We start from the raw sequence: 23,518 nt of genomic DNA on the forward strand, positions 1-23,518 counted from the left end.
ATTCTTGTCATAGCCCTCTCCCCTAAAAACCAATAACTTTATAAAACTCATTAATTCCCATGTCTCAGGGCTGTGGGCAGAACCAAATGAGAACTGAATGTGAAAGTCTTTTAATATGCAAAGCAGAGTATCTTATGTTGTCATTTGTCAGTTCTAGATTGTTTCAAGACAAACAGTGTCTTTCAAAAATAAGATTGTAAGTGGTACTATGCAGTTGGTAGTTAACTCATCAAAATTCTATTCATCTGAAAAATATCTGATGCTTAGTAAAAGAAAGCACGTTATAATTCTCACTATTATTCATATAATATCAAAACAAGACAGACTTTTATCATTTCTCTTCATTATGGAGTACTAATAATTTATAAGCTTATTGCAATTAAAACTGCTTAATTAATACCAAAGATTACTTAACTGCAAACAAGATATGAAAAGAAAAATATTTTAAGCATCTGAGCAAAAAATATATCTCTAATTTGTTTTTGTCATCTATGCTGTTGTAGTAATATCCCTTCCTGCAGTTAGTAGTCAAATATTTCCACAACATAGTCCTATTATCATTTTTAAAATTTATGTTTTTTAAATGGTAAAAATTACCATTAATTAAAGTGACTCCAAATACTAAGTATTTCACATGCTTTAGTTTATCCCCATCTTACAGGAAAATAGAGATTTCAAGAAGTTTAGTAATTAGCCCAAGATCACATAGTTACTGAGTGAGGCTGTTGGGGCTTTATCCTGCCAATCTGATTCTAATATTCCTTTTTAAACCCTATTCACTCTTCATGCTGCCCCCGTACATGTGTCCTTTATTTTAGTCCAGTGGTTCTCAGTACTGGCTGCACATTAGAATCACTCAGGAGCTTAAAAACTTCTGATGCCAGGACCCCTCTCTCAGCAATTGGGTTGAATTGGTCTGTGGTGGAGATTTGTGATGATGTCTGATCATAAGTTTTAAAACCTCCCGTGGGTGATTGTGATGTACAAACAGCACTGAGAATCTCAGATTTGGCCAAAACTATCCACTTTCTAGATAATTCTTTGAATGACAGTATGCTTTCCTGTTGCCGTAACATTTGCTCATGCTCATGCTCACGCTGGGAGTAAAGTTGCCTAGTTTATAAAACAAGGGCTTTGGTGTAGGATAGAAATAAATAGTTCTGATTCAATGCCCATTACTAACCTATCACAGCATTCAGGTATATACAGTGAGAATGAAGCTCTTGCGACATAAGCTTCTTCATATTTAAAAATGAGAAAAATTATATGCTATAGAATTATTGTGAAGGGTATATCAAGCAGATAAATTACAGATCCAATTACATAATTTCATCTTCAAGGTATTATTCATGTAGAAAACATGCTTCAAATAAGTATTGCAAAAGGGTAGTTGTCCATAGGCAGAAATTCATTGAGTATATTCATATGTGTCTGATATAACCTTCATGTTTTCCTCGCACACCCAGAAGACACATAAAGTATGAAAGAGCACTTCCAGAGGGGCTGTTCTGGGTGAGGTAAGAGATTTCAATGGTATAGCAACTCATCAAGTTAATATAAGAAATGTTCCTCTGACTTCCTCATATTTTTGCCACTTGCCCATTTACTTAAAACTAAATTGAACAGCTAGTAAGTTTGTGAGCAAGATCATTTCCAAGCAATACACCAGATCAGACTGTTAACTGTCCATTAGTATAGGCAAAATAGCTCTTATTAAGTTGGGCCTTCGTTTGTAATGCCTTTTCTCATTCTACCTCCACCTGTCAAAATTCTCCGTCATTATCTTTCAACACCCATCTCAAATGCCATTTTTCTTTTTTAATGTTTCCTGAATACAAAGATAATAGCTAATGACACTTTCAGTCTCTCGTGTATGGGTGAAGTTGAATACAAAATAAAAGAAGAAATCTGTATTATTCATTCATTCATTCAAATGTAATTTATTGAGAACTATACACTGGGCAAGAAGTTATGATTTTTAAAATACTGTTATTCTGCTTCTCAGTTTATAGTTAAGTGGGAATAACAGACATAAAGTTCACAGTTGAAGTTTAGTGTGACACCTGAGATAACAGAAACAGTTGTGGATATAGTGATAACAAAGAGAACATGATTATCAATATCTCACATGTAGATATGTCAGAAAAGGTTTCACACAGATGAATATGATTGAGGTCAGTTTTGCAGCATCTTTTGGATAGCATCGTTTTTAGTGACAAACATAACATTGGCCTGACTCTACCACTTATAATTCTGTAAACTTGGACATGAAATAAAACTTCCCTGTATCTATTTCCTCACTAAATTGCCATAGAACTTACATTAAATAATATGTGTAAAAAAATTGGCAAGGCTATGCGCAATGGGTCATACCTATAATCTCAACAGTTTGAGAGGCCAAGGGAGAGGACCACTTGGGCCAAGGAGTTTGAGACTAGCATGGGCAATATAGTAAGACACCATCTCTTCAAAAAAAAAAAAAAAAAAAAAGCCGAATATCTAACATAAGGTAAGCCATCAACAAATCCCAGTAGTTTTGATACAAATCAATTAAACATTATTATAATGGCATTCCTTATAAAATATAAGATTTTAAAAAATAAGGAAGCATAAAAAACAATCGCAAGGAATTGTCAGCAATTTTCATAAAATTGAGCATTAGATATTTATGGGGAGATATGGCCTTACGAGAGATATGGCTGGACAGGTAGGTTAAGACTAGAACTTAAAGGTTTTGGTAAGGTCATCCTATGGATAAAGTAATGTCATCTAGGATAGGTACAAACTTTATCCTGAAGGCAATAGGAGTAAGGTGTATTGAGAGAATGGCATTAAAAGTTTTATAGAGAGGAATAATATGATCCAATTATAATTTTTTAAACCCACAGCAATGTAGCTGATAAAAGCAGGGATAAAATGCAGTGAAAAACTAAATGAATTAAGCCAAATAAGAAAAAAAATAGAATTGCTGATATTTACAGTTAAAGAAAATTTTGAGGGTGAATATGAGGAAGGAAACATACTAAATTGAATTTTAAAAGACAGATCGAACATGACTTAGTGGCCAACTGGATGTGAATATGAGGAGTGTAGGGTTAATGGTGACTCCTGGGTCCCAGAATTGTGTAACTAGGTGAAGGTCACTGAAGGTTTTAACCATCCAAGATGGTTAAAACATGGGACTAGATTTTAAGGATAGTAAATGAAGTTCTAAGGTACATGAAGGGCAGCTAGGTAGTTATGTACAAAGTAAACCTTAGAAGAGAGAGAAGAACTGCAGATACATGTACACTATATCCCTGTTTTTAAATTTAACAGTTTTTATTTATTGTAAAGTTATTTCTCCTCAATTTTCAATACAGCAGAGCTTTGTAAGTTGTTAATGAGTTTAATCTTTTACTAAATCCACAAAAACTCTTTCATAAACTAGTACTATTAGAATCCCCATTTTCCAGAAGAGTTATGTAAACTTTAAACAGTGAATGAAAAGGTAGAATCTGAATCTAGACCACATGAATCAAATGCCAGAACTCTTTTAGTAGCAAATATTTATGCATCGTTTCGTAGAAAATACTTAAGATATTTGTAATTTTTGTAATTTTAGCATATTTAACCTTCATTTGCAAACACTCTTCCCTTCTCCCTGTGGAAACCTTTACCAAACTCTGACATTTATTTTGCCTGGCTATGTAACAGACAATCAGTATACATAAACCTGAAAACAAGGAAACATGCATTAATGCATGAGCAATAATAAGGTTTTAATGTGAATAAATTTGAAGACAAGTGGGTTAAAGTACACTAGGCATAAATGGGTTAAGGTACATCTTTAGTAAAATGTTCTTTTTTATTTATTTTTTTGGTGAGACAGAGATTTACTCTTATTGGCCAGACTGGAGTGTAATGGTGCGATTTCAGCTTACCACATCCTCCGCTTCCCAGGTTCAAGTGATTCTCCTGACTCAGCCTCCCAAGTAGCTAGGATTACAAGCATGTGCCACCACATCTGGCTAATTTTGTATTTTTAGTAGAGACGGGGTTTCACCGTGTTGCCTAGGCTGATCTCGAACTCCTGACCTCAGGTGATCCACCTGGCTTGGCCTCCCAAGGTGCTGGGATTACAGGCATGAGCCACCATGCTCAGCCAGTAAAATGTACTTTTAAAAACAATATTGCTGTCCTGTTTGTGAGGGTTTTTTTTTTTTGTTTGGTTGGTTGTTTTTTTGGTTTTTTTGTTTTTTTTTTTTTTTGAGACAGGGTCTTGCACTGTCACCTTGGCTGGAGTACAGTGATATGATCACGGCTCACTGCAGCCTCCTGGACTCAGGTGATCTTTCCATCTCAGCCTCCCAAGTAGCTGGGAATACAGGTACACACCACAATGCCCAGTTAGTTTTTACTTATTTTGTAGAGATGAGGTATCATCATGTTGCCCAGGCTGGTATTGAACTCCTTTGCTCAAGCAATCCCCCTGCCTCAGCCTCCCAAAGTATTGAGATTACAGGCATGAGCCACTACACCCAGCCCCAATGTTATTCTTCAAGTATAATAAGATTATAACATTTCAGAAAAAAAAAGTGTTAGTACAATATTTTATAACACTCAAAGATGGAAACCTAAAGTAAATTTCCTATACCTGCCTTTATTTAAATTAGGAAATCAATGTGTGGCATAATCCTTTCAAAGGTAGAAACTTATATTTTTGACTAGCTGATACCAAGACTTGTCATTTATCTTTCTGATGTTTAAAGTAGCTACCTTCTAGCTTTCAACAAGCCCATTTTATTAATTTTCAAATTGGTCACTCATAAATCAAATATTGACTTTATATATACCCATATATGCCCACACATGCTCATACACTTACTAAGCAAAATAATGTGCACTTATGTAACACAGTTATCTTTAATGCTTAGGACATATCTTGTGCACATAAAATGTCAAAGATAAAGTTTATATCATATTAATAAGAATATGATGGAGAAATATAGTAATATTTATTTGAGATTTTTTAAAAATCCTGGGCACAAAAGGAATGTTAAGAATGTATTTCTATCTTGTAAGAAATTCTGATTTGTTCAAAGAGTCAATAAATAAGTATATTGTGCCAATTATGAATACATTGATTGTCACATCCAAATCCACCCCCCATTGCCTGCTCTACAATAATGGAGATGGGTTTGATAAATATTTCTCCCTTGTGAACTTGCACATTTTGAGCTCTGTCAGTACATGACATTGGAGGGACACTAGAGGAAGAAAGGTTTGTCTTTCTGGTCCTAGTGTGCTCCTCTCAGCATGCAGCTTCTTTAATACCTGGCTCCTATAGCACATGGTGGCTAGAAGCACCCAGACACTCTGTCTGATGGCTTTTCAGTGAGTTCTGAAGCCCAGCACTTCCTGGGGATGGCATCTTCCACACCCCCTTAAGTTGCTTTGCATTAACTTTCAGTGTGCAGTCTCCTTGTGGATAGCATTTTCCATTACCCTCTCAGATGGCATAGCAGTGGAGTGTTGCCAATGAGGCACCTCTACGAAGATGGCACCCCTTAGATGGCTTTGAAGAGGAGTGCTGCTGGTTAGGATCCTCCCTATGGGTGACTTATTTGGAATCCCAGAGGAAAACATTTCCAACAAGTCCTGCTGTTCCAGCACCTCAGCAATTTGTCTACCAGCCAGTGAGCCACAGGCATGTCCTCACAAATAAAGTTTGGATATCAGCCTTGCAGGGGATGAGGAGGTTCGTTTTGGGTACCTCTCAGCTTCAGAGGCAATGGTTTCTCCTTATAATTACTATTACTATATTCTTTAGACTCCTCTTTAGTTATTACTATCTAATCTTCCATTACATAAATACTGTATTATATCTACTGATTCTTTATATTAAACTTTCTCCAAATTACTGTGTGGGTTCTATCTGTTGGTAGGCCTCTGACTACCACATACATCAAAAGTAAAATAAGATCCAATCTAAGGATCAAGTTGCAATAATACAAGACACAAATACAAAATGTGCCCACTCCGTGGCATAAAAGAAATAGCAAGTGCTGCAACAGAAAATGAAAGTATCAATAAAATGCTTCATGGACTTTGGGTTAGATCTCTAAGGATAGAGGACATTTTTTTTCAGATAGAGAAGAATAGGGAAAACTTTCTGTGAATGCCTTAACAAAGGAACTCTCCTTACATTGTTAGGGAATCAATGAGTAGGAACGGAGAACTGGCAGGGTAAATGTAGAAGATTAATTAGGCTAAAAATACATGGTAAGATCAGTTACAAAGAATCTTCCAATGCGATGTTAAGGATTTTGCACATATTATATAGATACTGATAAGCTAAACAGATTTTCACCTCAAAATATGTTTCCTTTAGAAACTCAGTTTATATTAGGCACTTTATCTGTGGACACTGCTGTATGATATGGTTCTGTCTGCTTCTAAAATGAAATCATATGCTTACATCTTAAAAAGTGTGTGTGAGTATATGTGTGTGTGTGTGTGGGGTGTGTGTGTGTGTGGGGTGTGTGTGTGTGTGGGGTGTGTGTGTGTGTGTGTGTGTGTGTGTATGTACTGAAGTTAAATGAAGAATTCTGATAAATCTGCATGGATATAAATATGTATTCAAAAGCAAAACAGCTGAAATAATTTGTCAGAGATGCCAGATACTAAGAGCATTATTTGTATTATGAATATTTCAATTTTGGTAGGTGTTATGAATTGAATGTTTGTATATCCAAAAAATTTTATATGTGAAATCTAATCCCCACAGCATATGGAGTTAGGGCCTTTGGGAGATAATTAAGTAGAACCTATTAATGAAATTAAGTGCCTGTATAGCTTGCTGTCTTTCTGCTATGTGAGGATATAAGTTGGTTGTTTGCAACAAGGAAGAGGGCTTGAACCAGAAGCTGCCCATGCTGACGTTCTGATCTCAGATGTCGAGCCTTCAGAATTGCTAGACATAAATGTCTGTTGTTTAAGCATCCCAGTCTATGGTAATTTGCTATAGCAGCCTAAATTGACCAAAATAGTGGGTGACCAGGAAATATATTTTTATCATAATTTCCTTCACAGTCCATATTGTAAACATCAGTTATAGTTTAAGAACGGCAGGGCATAAAGATTTGACATTTCAAGATAGAGTCTAAAGGAAATCTAAAGGTATATACACATATTTTAAAAAGCCACAAGTAAAAGTGCACATTATTCACTATCCAGAGGAATAGAATTGAGTCCTGGATATTATCAAAGTCATAAAATGACATAAAATGGATATTACCTAGGGGTTTAGATAATGCATTCTTTTCCCATTTTGTTAAGCTCTGAGTGAGACTGAACTGTCAGACACCTGTCAAGTAGAAGGAAACTTCAAGCAACACCTTCAAGAAGCAGCAAATTAAGTATATGTCAACGAGTTGTTGGACTGAATGGGAATGTCAAACATGCCAGAATTGTAGACACTGTCTGTATCAAGTTGCAAGATTATTTATAAAGAGTTGTATACCTGTACAGCATAAATCAGTTTTTCATTCATCTGATGCTAGTGATCTCATCATCACTATATATAATTCAGTTTGGATAAGAAAACAAAAATCACCGTATAAAGTTGCTTTATTAAAACAGGAGTATTATGCTAAATTCATTATTGGTATTTAAATACTACATTTAAAATCACAGTGGTAATAGTGTAATGAAAATATACGTGTAAAATTTGCATTTGTATTATTTATGGTTTCATCCATGTGTTGATTCTAATTTTTAAATCCAAATACATTTCCATCTTCTCAGGGAAGAGAGTTCCTATCACCAAAAACACCCTCCTCCCATGGAAAGAATGTTTTGATTAAATCTGTTTCACTCTTTATTTATCCGATTTGGCAGATCATTTTCACGGCTTAAGAATGTTTTTGTAATCTATATTACAACATTAAATCAGAGTGATTTATTTTTAAATGCCTAAACTGACATATATCTCACTCACAGATAATAAACATCCACTTACCTTTCTTGGGAAAATGCTGATATTCATATATTAAAGATCTTCACATATTTATTTGAAAATCAGGGTTCCTAATAAGCTATTGCTAAAAATAATGTTCATTAACATTCACATAAAGGTTGTACAGATTTTCTAAGGTGAAGCCTTTTTGGCACATGTTATTTTTAATATATGGAGTATTGTAGGGAGCAAACAAATGGAGTTTACTTATACAAAATGCCTATTCTCAAGACTTAAAAATTTAGTAGATGATCCTTACTGGTATTGCCTTTCAGATGACTGAATGTGACAGTCTCTAATTACAGATAAGAAAATCTTTAAAATTGAATCTAAGCATAAAGAACTACTTCACGATTTTGAATTACTTGGTTACCTCTTTACTACTTTTAAATTGTTAACAGACATTTGTTCAATGATATTCACATTGTTAAATATGTCTCCCATTTTCATATGATTTCACTTTAATTGTCAACTGTTTATATTTTACTCACAATAAAATTATATTATAAAATGCAATTACTCTAACTGGCATGAGTTGGTGAAGAAAAAAATCATATAGGTCAAATTTCCTGACACATTATTCAGTCATCAATACAATCCTGGACCTCTAGAGAAAAACACAAAACTGAGTCAATTTGTTTGTGAGAAATACCAGGATATTTGGAATCATTTAGGTAAATTTGGGGGTTAATGACTGATTTGATATGCATTTCAGTTTATCTCAGTGAATAGACAATTACAAAAACAATGTCCTCCCTCACATTTTGTTTTAATGCATGCAAAACAGACAAAATACAAAAGAAATAGTAATGAAAGCAATTTTACAGATGATACTGAAAATATTAAGTAAAAGAAAATTTGAGTATGAAATATACTGAAACACAGAATTTTCCTTTTCCAACGCATATACACTAGAGTCAGAGTAAGAAAGATATGGATATGTTTTACTATTATTTAAAAGAAAAATTATAGTATAAAACTACATTTTTAGTTAGAAAATTATACTTTTCATTTCAAGGATTTCAGGGACAGTTGCATACTGCAAAAATATATTTTTGGATTAAGTACCTAAATGCTCTAAGATTTATCTTAGATATGGTACCAGGTGAACTAAAAATGTTGACTCTAGGCCAGGCACAGCAGGTCATGCCTGCAGTCCCAGCACTTTGGAAGGCTGAGGCAGGTGGACTGCTTGAGGCCAGGAGTTTGAGACCAACCTGGCCAACACGGTGAAACTTCACCTCTACTAAAAGTACAAAAATTGGGTGGTGTTGTACACCTGTAGTCCCAGATACTCTGGAGGCTGAGGCATGAGAATCACTTGAACCCAGGAGGCGGAGGTTGCAGTGAGCCAAGATTGTGCCACAGCACTCCAGTCTGGGCAATAGAGTCAGACTCTGTCTCAAAAACAAAATAAATAAATAAATACGAAATAAAAATTTAAGAAAACAGCAAGCAAAAAATTAAAACCTTGATTCCTGCTAAAGAGAAATGTGTTTTATAAAAGTAGTTATATAAGCTTTCATTCTCAAAGTTACTATTATACTTCCATTCATTTTTCTTACTGTGGTAAGAATTCATAAGATTGTCTATGAATCAGATTTATACACAACCTTGTATATCTACAATTGCCTCACGAATTTTATAACTTTTTTTTTTTTTTTTTTTTTTTGAGACGGAGTCTCGCTCTGTCACCCAGGCTGGAGTGCAGTGGCGCAATCTCGGCTCACTGCAAGCTCCGCCTCCCGGGTTCACGCCATTCTCCTGACTCAGCCTCTCCCAGTAGCTGGGACTACAGGCGCCTGCCACCACGCCCAGCTAATTTTTTTGTATTTTTAGTAGAGACGGGGTTTCACCGTGGTCTCGATCTCCTGACCTCGTGATCTACCCGCCTCGGCCTCCCAAAGTGCTGGGATTACAAGCGTGAGCCACCGTGCCCGGCACGAATGTTACAATTTATGGGCTACCAGTAGCAGTGCCAATGTGAAAAATGATAAAAAGTCATTGACACTTCTTTTTTAAAAATTGTATTATTTCAGAAGCTTTAGGGGTACAAGTAGTTTTTAGTTAAATAGATGAATTGTGTAATGGTGGAGTCTAGGATTTTAGTGCAACTGTCACATGAGTAGCACACATTATGCCAATTTTTAAAAATTCTTAAAGTGTGCTGTAATTCCCCAAAATAAAAATATCTAACGGTGGTTAAAAAAATTTTTAAATAACTCATAAATTAAAAGGATAGGTTCCGTGAAATTTGCAAAAAGAAAGTGCATCCTAAAAATCTCTAATTTCATCAAATTAGAAACTATAACTGAATGAATTTTCAAAAAATTATAAGTTCTTTCAGAGACATAAGTGGCATTCAAATTTATATTCTTCAATCAAATATTAGATTATATAAATTATATTAAGTAGTCACAACATTGAAGTCATATTAAATCTGATGAAAATTATGCTTATATCTAATTGAAATTATGCTTAAAGTTGAAGAATTATCAATAGAACCCTCAGTATCTATTAGATGAAATATTATATTTTCAAAAATGAAAAGTGAACAGGACCAACATTTGTTGAACATCTACAAGGTGTCAGGTCAGACATTAACAGGAATTATTAAGTTTATACTTCACTACACCTGGTGATACAAATATTATGATATATTTACAACATAAACTATACATTTTTAGATGCAATAAAGAATAAAATAGTGGAAAAATGCATAAGTTTGGTAGGTAATACCTTCAACTGCAGACTAATGCAACTATAGTGATAGAGTGGACAAATAACAGCATAATGTAATTTTAAAATAATATCTTGTTTTATCCTATTTCTGTTTGCTTTGCCAATGTCAGATCAAGAAGGAGATTATTCATGGTATTTTTCAAACTGGGGCTGGATGGTCACCTATCAGGAGTATTGCCAAATGGAATGTTGCAATTTAGAACAGAAGACCATTTTGGAGGTCTCCTTCAAGTCTAAGAATCCAGGGTTTGAAATATTCAGGAAAGCTAATGGACTTCCCCAAAATATTAAATGTATATTCAATACTATATCTTACAAATAACTGCAATCACTAACTGTATGAGTATGCACTAAAATGACAATTGGGTCAAAGAAGATTCTAATAAATATTGATTCCACTTTCCATGATAGTAAATTTTTAGTATAGTTCCTTGACAATAGTTCCCTCAGAATTTTTTATGCAGGTTCAATTTACTGCTGATTATTTTCATACTCCTAAGGCTCAATTAAAATTTATTTTTATTTGCAAAGTGGCTCAAAGTCTTAGCCATGAAAATTAACATTTTTTAGTTTTAAATACTACTACATGCTATCTCTTAAAATGTTTGTTCTAAAGGGCATGGATAAGAAAATATTAATAAAATGTGATGCTTTTGAAGAGACAATTTAGCAAGATATTATATTAACATTTTGGCAGAGTGTCTTTTCTTGCTCAAATCATGGACTAATTTCTGCAATTATACTATGTGAAAATATTTGTAAAATATGGCTAAAATTAAGGAAATTCATTTTTATACCCTATTTGATTTGCAAATTTGACCAAAATGCTCTCATCTAGGATATCCTTTGGGTGACTGTCTTTTATTTCTTCACTTATCCTGGCATAAATATTGGCCCAAAATATTTTGTTTTATCCAACTAAGAATACAAGTTTCTCAGTGTTAGCCAACATGGGAATAAAACAGTAAAATAAATTCACAATCTTTTGCAAAACCTTGCCTCTATTAACATGTGCATTTTCCTGGGTGAAAGTACCCAGAGATTTCATGTTCTGTGACCTCAAAACAATAGTGTGTATAATGAGATTGAACCCAATACTTCAGTTATTTCCAGTACACAGATGTTTTAATTCAGTTGTACAGTTCTCTGGTCCTGTTTATAAACTTAAGCTCTACAATAATAAAGCAGAAACAACGAGTTCACTTTGACTTGAAAGTTTCTTCCGAAATCGAAGTTGCCTTTTCTAATTAAATCACTTTCTTTGCTTAAATTTTACATCCCCTAAACATGTTTATTTCTAATCTAAAATAATTCCGGTGAAATATACGTAAGCAGTGTTAATCGTATATGCTGATCTTATGACTAAATAACAAATTCTGATTTAAATTTACACCTTATTGGTACCATAAAATGTTTGACTTTTTTATTACTTTCCTATTGATTCTGTAACAAATTACCAGAAGCTTAGTGGCTTACCTCAACATGAATACATTATCTTATAATTATAGAGGCCAGAAAACCAAAATGGATCTTATGGAGCTAAAATAAATGTTTCAACACTGCTGTGTGTTCCTTCTGGAGGCTTCAAGGAGGCTTTCTTCCAGTCTCTAGTGATACCCGCGTACCTCAGCTTATGCTCTTTTCTTCCATCTTCAAAGCCAGCAGTTGTAGCACCAAAAAATCTCTCTCCTGCTCTGACACTTTTATCTCCCTCTTATAAGAACTCTTATGATTACAATATAATCACCCACATAATCTGGGAAAATCTCCCCATTTCAAAATCCTTAACTTAATTATATCCGTAAAGTCCTTTTTACAAGTAGGTAATATGTTCACAGGTTTTGGGGATTAGAACACGGGCATATTGGGGAGACATTATTCTGCCTACCACAATACTTAATAGCGTTCATTTAAGCTGATTTCTACACAATAATACATAGACACAGACACATACCCACACACACATAAACATGTGGGTAAATGTAGAAGTTAGAAAAACTATGTCTGAAAGAGAACTTGAAGTTGTTATAATGATATCTTTCCCCTGCTGATTCTCTTCCATCTTATTATTTCTACAGCATATCTTATCAACGTCTCCTTTCACTTACAATTTGAGGGGACTTTTTTGCATTTATGGTAAATTAATTGGCCAATGTCTCATGTCATAGTCATCTCTTTTGGCAGTGCTTTCATATTTTTTAATATTATAGCTTTTATTATGTGTATAAAATATTCACATATTCTTCATTTGAGAAATATTCCAATTACAACTCCTTGTATTCACTGCTTATTTTTTTGCCTTTTCTTGCTGAGTCACTGATACTTATTTTGACAGTGTTTTTTTTTTTGCATATCACATTTAAAATATTCACACTGAAATAAAATATATTAAAAATATAAAAATGGTACAAACTTTAATCAACATATATGTTGCCTAGGTAGTTTTATTTTTTACAAGTCCTCTGAAAATAAGCAAAAGGTACACTTTATCTGTATGCATAATATATAGATATTCCAGAAAAAAATTATATTAAAAAAAGGGCTGAGCGTAGTGGCTCACGCCTGTAATCCCAGCACTTTGGGAGGCCGAGGTGAGTGAATCACGAGGTCAGGAGATCGAGACCATCCTGGCTAACACGGTGAAACCCCGTTTCTACTAAAAAATACAAAAAATTAGCCAGGTGTGGTGGCGGCCGCCTGTAGTCCAGCTACTTGGGAGGTTGAGGCAGGAGAACGGCATGAACCCAGGAGGCGGAGCTTGCAGTGAGCCAAGATTGCGCCATTGCACTCCAGCCTGGGCGACAGAGCGAGACTCCGTCTCAAAAAAAAAAAAAAAAAAAAAAAAAAAAAAAAAAAAAAAAAAAATGGTGCTGTAGGCAAAAACTTAAACAATCAATTTAAGTCTAACTCACTTTGTTCAAATGATCAAATGACAAGAAAGCAATATGTTCTTAAACGTTTAAGGCAAATACATATATTGAGGCATGATCATATAACCTGAAATTTAGAACAATATTGGATGAATATGTAGAAAACTGAGCCCTTACAATTGCAAGAGAACAAAAGATGATTGATTTTCCAGATAGTAGGTGAACAATTGATGTATTTCTTTTAAATTCCCTATTCTATCCAAAATGCGTGTTTTTATGTCCCACAACATATGTCATCGCTGCTTTCGTCCCTGGACTTTGGCTTTTTTTTGGTCTCTGAAATGACTTTACCTCTGCCCTCTGCCTATCTAAATATTATATAACCTTCAATTTCAATTATAATAATAACTTTCTTTGAATTAATCATTTAAAAACTTTTGTTTTCTTATCTGCAAATTACAAATAATACTAAAACTTATTTGCAGAAGTTTTGAAAGTTCCAGCAAAATACTATTAGAAATAATACTGAAGTAAAACTATTTTTTCAAATTATGAAATGTTGTCCATATAATAATTATTAATGTCTTAGATTATATTTGGGATGTACGATATATGTCAGGCTCTTATATATCTTAGGTCTTAATTATTATACTTAGCACAGAACATAAATTTCACATAAGATACATTACTTGGTATAAAAAAATATATATATTTTAATAGTGGAGACAGAAATATAAAGAGAAGCGTTATTTTTTTTAAAAAAATACACACTAGGAAAGGGGTCAGCAGAAGGTATGATGGAGGAAGAGCACCTATGTCAGTTTTGGAACAATAGATGAAAATAAGCCTATTGCATTTATACAGTCTTTAATATAGACAACAAGAACAATATAACCACAAGTCTCCAGTGTATTTTTAAAAATTCTTTGTGTAAGAGATAGTTTTCTAAGTCCTTCTTTCAGTATCCTAAGGAGTGAATGGAATCTCTTAAGGTAACAAAAATGTGATTTATTTAGATGTCTCTCTGTGTGTGTATGTGTGTGTGTGTGTGTGTGTGCACATGTGTAGACAGCCTACTTCCTAATAGATTTGACATAGTTTATAATAAAGATGCAATATAACCCTTAAATCACAGTAGATATTAAAGGGCCAAGAATAAATGACATTTGAGAGAAATATTGTTTCAGATAATTTAGAATTTTGGGAATTTGTATATATTTGAACATAATGATGAGAGAAAAGATCAATACAAAATATGATTGTGTAGTGCCAGGAAGGTAATAGTAGGGAGAAAAAACAATAAATACGATTTGTAGAGTTGAAAGGGAAATCAAAGAGATAATCTGAACTCTTGGAAAAAGAGCTCAGAAAAATAACATACAGATAAACTATGAGAAGTGTCAAAAAGAGGAAATTACTTTTTTTTCTTTCTTTTGAGAGACAGAGTTTCACTTTGTCACTCAGGCTGGAGAGTGCAATGTCAAGGTCATAGCTCACTGCCTTCAACTTCTTGGCTAAAGTGATTCTGCTGCCTGGGCCTCCCAAAGTGCTGGGATTACAAGCATAAGCCACTGCACCAAGCAAATCATCTTCCTTTAAACACCATATAATAGGATTTTGAGACATCAAGAGAACTTTAGAGGATCTAAATTCAGAATTTCCCAAACGATGTCTCCAAAATACATTTTATTAGTCGGCATTTCTTTTATAAAAATCGCTGATCATATGCATTTGTAAAAAGTACCTCAAGTGAAAGAAATGTTTTTGCTACATAAATTCTCAGACCCAATGCTGATGTGTCTTCAAGAGAAGGATGTTGTATTTCCCAAATGTATTTGACCACAATTCTCTTTTTATAGTAATTTCTATTAACACCAAAAAGAGAATTTTGGTGTTGGGAACAATGAGAAATCCCAATTTAATCCATTTATTTTATTTATGTTATTAAAATAACTGTATAAATAAGGTAGTTGAAGCACAGAGAAAGAGAGAAAAAAAATCAAAAAAATCACAGAAATTTGGTAAAAGAGGAATAACGACATCGTTCTAAAAAGCTGCACTGCAGTAGGTATTAGAAGGATAAACATAAGCAAATTTAATCTGTTTCTTAGTTTCATCAGGCAGAAAATGAGATAATAATAGTACCTACCTGCTAGACTTGTTCTGAGCATAAATTAGCTAATACTTGCAAAGCTTAGAACAGCTTTGGCCCATAATGAAAATCAGAAGAAATATTAGCCAGTATAAGTATTACTAATGGAGTTTAGGCAATAACAAATAACCACATAAAGTTGAATAATGTAAGTTATCATTCCCATCAATTTTTCATCTTAAATGCTAACTGCTAACCTAGTAACAATAAAGACAAACTTGTTATTAAATTAGGTTATTAAATTTAGGCTCCAGCCTATTTACAAAAAGACTTCAACTAGAACACTTATGAATAAACTATAAATACTTTACTTCCCACTTGCAGTTGCATTTGCAAACTCACAAAGCAATCTTGGTGAATTAATTAAGTTATATGATACTTGCTACTTTTTAGTTCTGTTTCCCAATTCTCATTTATATCTAGAGAATACAGAATTAAAACAGTCTTATAGGAGAATACTAATCAGGAAAACAATTTCTTACTCAAAAGAAAAATAATTTATTAAAATTCACATACTAAGCTTTGTTGTTATTGTTAGACTGAGTATATATCTATACATAAAATCACCTAATGATTTAACCTTTTTTTTTACTTATAACCAAACCACAATATCTTCTACAGAATTTTTCTCCTGACATATGATATAAATGACATTCAGCTCATAAATTGTCAATATTCATATCTATGATAATTGTAACCTTAAAAGTAGAACTATTTTGTGCTTATGCAAAAAATATTAATGGTTATCTCTGAATTAAATCCATCCTTTGAAATGTTTTGTAAAATACAATAATTAAATAGAATATTTTTCCATGTGATTTAATTACTTCAATAGAATAATAAGATTATCTGTCTACTAAAAAAATGATATGACCTTATTTGTAAAGAAGGTCTTGGAAGACACCCTTATCAAGTTAACATAAAGTCATTAGGGTGGGCCTTAATCCAACATTACTGGTGTCCTTATATGAAGAATGAAATTTGGATGCAGATACACACAAAAAGAATACGATGTAATGACACAGACACAGAAGGAAGTCTGGCTTGTGGCAGCATCACTCCAATCTCTGCCTCTGTGAAACCCAGATTGAAGTGATGCTGCCACAAGCCAAGAAATGCTAGGGGCTACCAGAAGCTAGACGGCACAGAAGAATCCATCCGTAGAGGCTTTGGAGAGAGCATGACTCTGCTAACATCCTGATTTCAGACTTCTTGCCTCCAGAACTGAGAGAGAATAAAGCCTCATTGTCACGTGAAGCCACCCAGTTTGTGGAACTCTGTTACAGCAGCTCTAAGAAACAAATACCAAAAGATTGCATTGCTGTATACCTTTTAGCATTCAATGCAAATGAAAGCAATTACTTTCATACCTGGGGTCCCCCTTAAAAACAAGCAGATAAACACATGTGAATGGGTACCAGATAGAAGCAAAAATAAAATGCTCTGAAAATATTTTCACTGAACTTAAAATTATATAAACACACAGCAAAAGTTATTATATGAGGAGGTACAAAGATTGGTGGATAAGGTACTTGAATTTCTAGATATACAATTTTTTATAATGACATATGGGTTACCTATTATTAGGAAGAGTATCCACTGTTAGGAAAAGATAAAACAAAAATGACATCAAAATAATATATTTTCTTTCCCATCTTTGCTATATTTAAGATTGAGTCTATATAAATAATTAAACTTCTATTTACATTTGTATTAAAACTCCATGATATTGAAACAAAATATGCATTGTATAATATCTAACAGGGACTCCAGGATAACTCTTGACTTACACCTTACTTTTGTGATCACAAAGGGATACTGAATTCCTTAAAATGGTAGTCTCACTGTGAAAATGGAAATAGAATGCCAGCTTTGGTTAACAGCTACCAATTCTTCATTTTTCTTCTACTTCAAATTTTGTATGGGAAAAAAATAGTACTATATTAAGAGGAAATTAGCACCAAAAGATTGAGAACATCCCTCAAGAGAGAAAAACAAAGTCTCTAAAAAATATCCTGATATTACCTAGACAACAAATGTTGTCTTCAAAACAGGAAGCCAGCAATAAATAGTTCTATTCTATCTCTTAGATCTGTGAGGGCAATCTTGGGTTTTCTCATATGAACTTTCTTTGGGATTCACATATGGTTCTACATATTAATAAAATAGAAAAATGCAGCAGCAATACAATTCCTAGTGGTTCAGACTTATTCTAAGGCTCGATCCCTAACCTCCTCCCACTGGAATGAAGAGGCCTGGTAATAACAGAATCAGCAACATATCCTGGAGGCATCTTCCTACTTGATTTGAAAACTTACTATAAAGCTGCTATAACCAAACAGTATGACATGCTCCGAAGAATAAAATAATAGAGAGCTGGGAAACACAATAGGGAGCCCACAAATGGATCCAAATATATATTGGCATCTTATTGTATGAAAAGCAAACTTTAGCTTTGTAACGCAGTAGAAACAGAATTACTTGTATAATAATTGGAATTGGTTCAGTGGCTGTGCTAAAACAATATCATTAGGTTCTCTTTTAGCAACAACGATTATGATACATACTAGATAGAGTAGATTTTAATGCAAAAAGTACAGCTAGCAAAGGGCTGGGTGGAGGGAGTGATAAATACACAAAACACAGAGAATTTTTAGGGTAGTGAAACAATTTTGTGTAACACTATAATGGTGAATATATTTTATTACATACCTTTGTGAAAGCCACTAGAATGTACAAAACCATGAGTGAATCCTAATGTAAACTATGGGATTGTGTGATAATAATGTGTCAGTGTAAGTCCATCAATTGTAACAAATGCACCATTCTTGTGTAGAATGTTGATAATGGAGAATGCTGTGAGTGTATGTAGGGACGGGGGCTTTATGGAAAATCTCTGTACCTTATAGTTAATGTTACTATGAGCCTAAAAATTCTCTAAAAAATCTTGTATATATATTTTAAAAAGTACAACTTGGGATAGACAAGTAAAACCAAAATTATAATGAAAACATTGGGATAATTAACAGCATAAGAATTAATAAAATTTAAAAATCATCTGATAGTATATTATGAAGTTTTTTTTTTTTTTAAACGTAGTATTTCATTGTATACTTGTGTGGTCATGGCCACCAGAGACGGATTGCCCAGGTATGAATCTTGGCTATGCTACATACTACCTGTGTGACAGAAGAATAGTGATTTAACTTCCTTTCTTCTCAGTTTCTTTATCTATAAAATAAGGATAAAAAAAAGTCCAACTTTTGGGTTTGTTATGAGTATTATGAGTTAATAAATGTAAGACACCAGAAAAGTACTTGACATCTATTTAAGCATTGCACTGCTTGTGTTAGCCTATATGTATTGTTACACTAAATTTACCATATGCTTATATTACTTTTTGCAACAAAAATATTTTATAAATAAGTATTCGCATGTAAAGATGACCAAGTTATGTAGCTTAAGTGAAGTAATTTGAAGAACAGAATAATATGTGCTATAAAATGAAACAAAAAAATCTATATGCTATAATACAGGTTTTAAATACTTACATGCAACTATTAAAGCAAAAAAAGTTACTCTGCAGTGATTACAATGATTACCTTAGTGGGGGTGGAATTTTAAGAACTGAAGAGAGAAGCATAAAGGGTTTTTGCTCAGAGGTTTTTGTAGAAATAAATTACTTGCATAAAAAATAACAAACTTTATCCATACGATTAATATGCCATAATCTTAGCATAATATTGTGAAAATATGTTAAACTTTTAAGACAAGACACACTACACAGAAGTTATCCACAAGATAAATGATTGGCAAAGAGATTATTCCTTGGGAGGTACTTCTAACAGCTGGAAGAGCCTGTAGTGTGTTGTTTGCCTTTCTCAGGGGCTCTTCTCATAGAACTGAAAGAATTTCTTAAAGACACATTTCATGTAATAATGTATTCTAAGAAAAGTGCTTAATGTTTTTATCCTTGCATTGCAACAATACTCAATGAGCCAGGTGCTATGTGACACATTGTATATGCATTACATATTTCAACTAACTCAACAATCCTTTAATGTAATCACTGTGTTTATCATTATGTTTCCAGAGGAGAAAACTGAGGCTTAAGAGAGTTTAAGTAACTGAGCAAGATAGGGGTTAATAAAAAGTGGGACCAAGGCCGGGCTCGGTGGCTCACGCTTGTAATCCCAGCACTTTGGGAGGCCGAGGCGGGCGGATCACGAGGTCAGGAGATCGAGACCACGGTGAAACCCCGTCTCTACTAAAAATACAAAAAAATTAGCCGGGCGTGGTGGCGGGTGCCTGTAGTCTCAGCTAGTCGGAGAGGCTGAGGCAGGAGAATGGCGTGAACCCGGGAGGCGGAGCTTGCAGTGAGCCGAGATTGCGCCACTGCACTCCAGCCTGGGCGACAGAGCGAGACTCCGTCTCAAAAAAAAAAAAAAAAAAAACAGTGGGACCAGTATTCAGATTGAAATCACTGTTCTGTGTTTTAAGATTTTAGCCTGGGACTTTCAACTGTCATCTTATTATATGGGAAACATTTTTGGGTCTAAATCTGTCCAAGAGTGGCCTAGGCATCATGTCTTGAGTCCTGATAGCCTAAAATACCAGAATCAGATGATCTGGCTTCATGACCCTCCAGAATTGTTTTTCTCCCTTGTGCCATACTGAAGTTGAAGATCTTCCTATTATGCTTTACACTTTGTTTCCGAATGCCTACAAATATCAAAAGTGAATATGATACCAGCTCCAACTGGTAAACAGCAGTAATATAAACAAATTATTTTGTTATTCTGAACCATATATATGTGACTGTGGTTACCTCTCCTTCAATTGATATCCCTTCCATATTGATATATGTGCTATTTTATTTCCTATTTGCTTACTCTATTATGTTAGCATGTTGTGCAAATCTACAACATTGATTCCTTCTTAACTGATTCTTACTTCAATTTTTTTATTTCTTATCCCAAGGCTACCTCCTCGAGTTGCTTTGCTGAGTCTGTTATTTTTTTTCTTTCCTTCCTTCCTTTCTCTTTTGTTAATCTGTTTTATGTGACTTTTGTTGTTGTTATCTTTGTTACTGACATTTCCTTTGCTATGCCATCTTCCCAGTTAGTCTAACTTCAGAAGGTTTAAGTCCTGTTTTAGAAAAAAATACAGTATTCCACTGATATCCTTAACTGACTCACGTTAAATTGCTGATTTATTATTTTTCTTTATTAATATATAAAAAGGGTAATGATATTACCTAATCAGAGCCTTGTTTGAAGAGCAAATAATATGGAATATGAAAAAGAACTGACATAAGGCAAATGAGAATTATATTAATTATAGGAATTGTAATTTACTCATTCAACAAATATTTACTGAGTCCTTACTATGTGCAAAGCATATAAAAGGAACTAGGAACAGAGTGAATATGATTGTTTAAGCATCCCTAGGCATTAAAAAGCTAAGCTTAAAATTGTTTAATTACAATTATGCTGAGTAGAGAATAACTTGACCTACTCTATTAAAAATAATTTTCCTTGAGAAAATGATACTGTTACGGGCAGAATTGTGAACCCCTAAAATGCACATGTGGAAGCCCTAACCTCCAGTACTTTAGAATGTGACTTTATGCTGTATTTGTTTTGTATTTGTATTTGTAACCCCTTTAAAGAGGTGATTAAGTTTAAATGGTGACAGCTGTTAGGGTAGGCCCCAATCCAATCTAATTGGTGTCCTTCTAAGAAGAGGAAATGTGTAAAAAAGAGATGCTAGGGATGAGCACACGCAGAAAAAAAGATCATGTGAGGACACAGTGACAAGGAGGCTACCTGCAAGCCAAAAAGAAAGGCCTCGGAAGAATCCCACAGTGCTGACATCTTGATCTTGGACTTCCAGCCACTAAAACAGTGAGAAATAAATTTCTATTGTTTAAGCCAGGGGTCCCCAGGGTCACAGACTGGTATTAGTCTGTGGCCTGTTAGGAACAGGGCCCCACAGCAGGAGGTGAGTGGCCAGCATTATTGCCTGAGCTTCACTTCCCGTCAGATTGGCAGCAGCATTAGATTATCATAGGAGCATGGACCTTATTGCAAACTGTGCATGGGAAGGATCTAGGTTGCACACTCATTATGAGAATCTGAGAATTTAATGCTGGGTGATCTGTCACTATCTCCCATCACTGCCCATCTGCGACTGTCTGGTTTCAGGAAAACAAGCTCTGGGCTCCTGATGATTCTACATTATGGTGAGTATGTAACAATAATGGAAATAAAATACACAATAAATGTAATGCACTTGAATCATACTGAAACCATCTACCCAGCCCCCATGGAAAAATTGTCTTCCACCAATCATATCCCTGGTGCCAAAAAGGTTGGGGACCATTGGTTTAAGCTATCCAGTGTGCATTTGTTATAGTAGCCCTAGGAACCTAATACACTTACATAATTTTTAAAATGAACATTTTAACTGCTATTTCAGTTAATTCGTAGCCATGCAAGTAACATACAAAGTGCCCCTTCCTTGCTGACTCGGTAACTCTGTACCCTAATTATAAAAAAAGTACAAAAGAGGAGAACATCTACTTTGCAGTCCTATACCTATTGAGTGGGAAAGTAATTCCAGGTCCTTATTAACAAATAAACAGTGAGTACTGCAACACTGCATAAAGTAGTTGATGGATCTGAATTTATTAAGACAGAGGTTCTTCAGAGAGTTACTCCTAATGAATGCAAGTTTTAAGAGGGAAGGAGGTGTGAAAACTAACCAAATTTCCAAAGTTAGATCCTGTCATTCTTGTAAATCATCTCTAAGAGTCTCTTAAGGGGCATACATATGCAACTCAATCCCATATTTTTAGCAGTGGTCCCTTTAATTTGTAAACATTCAATAATGGCAATACCAGAAAGACATCACAAGGGGAAATCCTGACTGACTTTAATACCAACAGCATTCAGTCCTAGAGCCACATTTAGCTATGTTGACATGTTTGCCTTGTCACTTTTTTTAGTATTCTTGATATAAGCTTATTTGATTTACACACTTTTATTAGCTCATCAGGTACAATTGTCGCTGAATGTTGCATAAAATTAAAATACAGTAACTAGATATTAGGCAAGGTCTTACAAAATTTGACTTATTTTCACATACGTGTGTTAACATGTCTGAAATCAAAATAGGTGGGTTGAAATATCTGCTTCTTAAAATATAGAAAATAGCATTTCAAATAAGTTTTACTGAATGAAAATATTAGAAACAATGATACTTAAACCCCCACCCCTTTTTTTAAGAAACATTTAAAAAATTTCCAAACTATAATCTCTTTGTTCGATTCAGGACTTTAAAAAAGTAGATTCAAGGAAGCAGGCTGACTGCTCCATTAAAATAACAATTTTTAAGGCAGTAAAAACTTTATCAAGTATTGTACTTTCAACCTAAATTGCTGTATTATATTTGATTGTTACTTTAGAATGTAAATGTAGGTGATTAGTGTAGTTTTGCATTTGTACATTTGGGTATAGTGGCCCTTGAACAACATGGGTTTCAATTGCATAGGTCCAGTCTGTGCACAGAGTTTTTTCAATAAATATGTTGAAAATATAAAGATACTTTTTTTGATCATGCCCTATCATAAAATATACAAAAATATATTGAAAAAGTTAAAATTTTTAACTTAAAAGTGTATGCAAATATACTGAAAGAGTTGAAACTTCTAAGTTAACTTAAAAATTTATGCAAACATATGCATACACTTAG

At 33.9% G+C, this 23,518-nt stretch overlaps 1 protein-coding gene across 2 annotated transcripts in view; it reads right to left on the reverse strand.

Annotated features, from left to right (window-relative positions):
- Positions 1–23,518, reverse strand: part of GRID2 (glutamate ionotropic receptor delta type subunit 2) — a 1,458,882-nt gene that overhangs the window by 951,646 nt on the left and 483,718 nt on the right. The gene's annotated exons all lie outside the window — the stretch shown is intronic.

Source organism: Symphalangus syndactylus, chromosome 10 (assembly GCF_028878055.3).
Source record: "Symphalangus syndactylus isolate Jambi chromosome 10, NHGRI_mSymSyn1-v2.1_pri, whole genome shotgun sequence".
Classification (NCBI taxonomy): Eukaryota; Metazoa; Chordata; class Mammalia; order Primates; family Hylobatidae; genus Symphalangus; species Symphalangus syndactylus.